The following is a 2915-nucleotide window of genomic DNA, read 5'->3' as shown; positions in this document are numbered from 1 at the left end:
TAATCTATTTTTTACAATTAGTTATTATTATTATAAAAGTCGTGGGTATTTTTTTAGTTTGAATCAAAAAAATAAATATAACGATTTGGTAATGAGATGTGTCAGAGCTCGAAAAAAACTCATTGTCGACTATCGGAAATTTTATTTGTATTTGCTATTTTATTTACCATGGTGCTACGGCTAAATTGAAATTAAATTTCTTAATTTTTTTAGTAAGATTTTCATATACAAAAAATAAAAATATTTACATAAGCCTAAAAGATTGTAAAGAAATAAAAGAGGATAATTTCTTTCTTTTAGAAACTTGAAAATGTACCTAAAATTACAGATATATGTTATTTTGGTACTTACCTATAGAATTGAGTATAAATGGCATATATCCTATAGTTTGTTGTCTCATGGATAATAGGCGTCGTGGCAATAATCAGAATTTTTGCCAAAGGATATTATATTACCAATTTGGGGCTTTAATATTTTCCGGGGTATAAATTAGAAAAAATTTCGTTGTGAATGTTATTGTCCATTATACTCCGACCTTTATAAACTAAGGACCACACCGGCAGGGCCTGCGATTTCCAGGAAGCAGCTAGGCTATAGGAACAAAGAGTTCACATCCGCTAAAGATTACAATTTTATAACCAATAAAATCTATAGTTTTGTTATAAATAATTCGCTAATTTAACATTTCGATCCTGTCAGTCTCAAGAACTACAGGCGTATACAATTTTTCGTGAAAAGGTTAAAACTGTGATTTTCTACAAGTATCTATAGTGAACTTTTAGAGATAGAAAAAACGAGCCTTTGGATGTTGGTGTTCTTGAGTTCAGCTTGAAGACAACAAAATTCGACTTAAGACGGTAGGGTGTGAGGATGAAGCCGCAGTGTGTCCGACGACGAGTTGACGTTGTCCTCGTCAAAGTCCGAAAGCCCCTGTTCTTAGTCCTATGGAGGTCACTTGTTTGAAGTGACCTCCATAGGATTAAAGGACTGAAGATATCAATGAAGAGAGGACCAAGAGTAACGATGACTCTGATCAGAAAGATTGTGTTGTAACCAAGGAAAAAGATGGTGCGCCCCGCCCACTTAATCAAGGAGAACTGAAAGATTCAATTGGAGAACTAGGGCTGCCGAAATATGGGACTGGATTGCTAGTTTCGAGACTAAAAGAAAGAAATATGCTATCTAAAGGAAAAAAGGCTTCATTTTATCGGAATAGGGAATAGGGAATTAAAAAAATATATATAGATCCATCGTGTGGAGATTGTTTATAGATTCTTCAAAACGCAGCCTTAAAGCGATGTTATTACACAATAAAATTAATATTCTTTGACACCTATAGCACAGACGGTAACGCTCAAGGAAGAATATGCAAACATACAAATGGTTTTGGGTAAGATTAAGTACGGCGAACACAAATGACAGATTTGCGGCGATCTCAAGATCTTGACAATGATTTTAGGTCAACAATCTGGTTTTAGGAAATTCGAATGCTTTTTTTGCTTGTGGGATGCTTATTTTGATCAAACAATTCCCAGCTTCATCGAGCGCGAAATTGAAAGAAGGATTTTTGACGGACCTTAAATTTGTAAGATGTTTAGAAATGAAACGTTCATTGCCACAATGAATGTCAAGGAACGAGATGCATCGCTGAGCTTCAACAATGTGGTTGAGAATTTCTTAGGCAATCACAAGAGTGACAACTATAAGTAATTGGTGTCTGACTTGCTCAAAAACTGCAAAAAATGGGTTGCTTGATAAGCTACCAGCTAAATTTTCTTCATTTCCAGTTGGAAAACTTCACATAAAAGATTGGAGATTACAGTGAGGAACACCAAGAACGTTTTTATCCAGATATCAAGGAAATGGAAAGACGTTACCGACGTAGATGGAATATGAATATAATGGCAGACAGCAGCTGGTCACATTTTGAACCCCTTTTCTACTTCCTCTTGAACGAAATACGTTATAGCAATTGTTGAGGGAAGCGTGATTGATCACATCTTGAACCACTTTCACAGTTTCCCCTATAAAAAATCCTCCATTTGATCAAAACATTAGGAATATTAATTTGTAAATATATACAAAAATTACATAATAAGATTTGAGTCAAAGTAAGTATTTTTTCGCTGCCAATTTCTGGACGAATAGCCATCCGATATGTATGGGCTAATCTTCAAGAACTCTAGACAAATAGCCGTTTCGAGACAGGTGGTCTATTCGTCCAGAAGTCTGGACGCATAGACCCAGCCAAGATTTAAACTAATAAATCGTTTCGAATTAAAAAACATTTTATTGGAAAATTTTTAACAGTGAATATTTGTTCTGAAGGAAGATTTTACATCCCTGCTTAAAATGATAAGTGGAAATCCAATAGAAACTGGAAAGGAACCGGTTACATACACTTTCGCTCCTTAGCCAGTTCTATACGGTTTTTATTTGGTCTTTAATTTAATTTTGTGAGATCTATCTGGGTCTACCCGGGCCTTATCCGGGAAATGGTAATAAAAAATAAGTTGTTTCAAGATTCTACCCGCTGTTTGATCGCGTGTTATGAGCGAACGTACATTTTAGTTTGCAAACTTTATAGCCCACTTTCGACGAAAGCATAAATGCGAGTGACTGATATTAAATTATAAATTTTTTGCCATATAAGCTTGCGTAATTATAAATATATTCTCAATATGATCTTAATGATTTAAATATTTGAGGTTAGGTTGATATTTTGGAGAAATTTTCCACTTTCCGTTATTTTATTTAATGTCACATATTAAATTTCAGTTCAGTTTAGAATTTTACACTTTTGTACAATTTTAGACATTTCTATACTAATTTCACGCCGCTGAACGTAAGTCTACTTTTACATACGTTTAGCGTACTAAAATTCCACAACCTTTTTTTACGTCAAGCAACTTTGT

Source organism: Belonocnema kinseyi, chromosome 4 (assembly GCF_010883055.1).
Source record: "Belonocnema kinseyi isolate 2016_QV_RU_SX_M_011 chromosome 4, B_treatae_v1, whole genome shotgun sequence".
NCBI lineage: Eukaryota > Metazoa > Arthropoda > Insecta > Hymenoptera > Cynipidae > Belonocnema > Belonocnema kinseyi.
Note: the sequence above shows the minus strand (reverse complement) of the source record.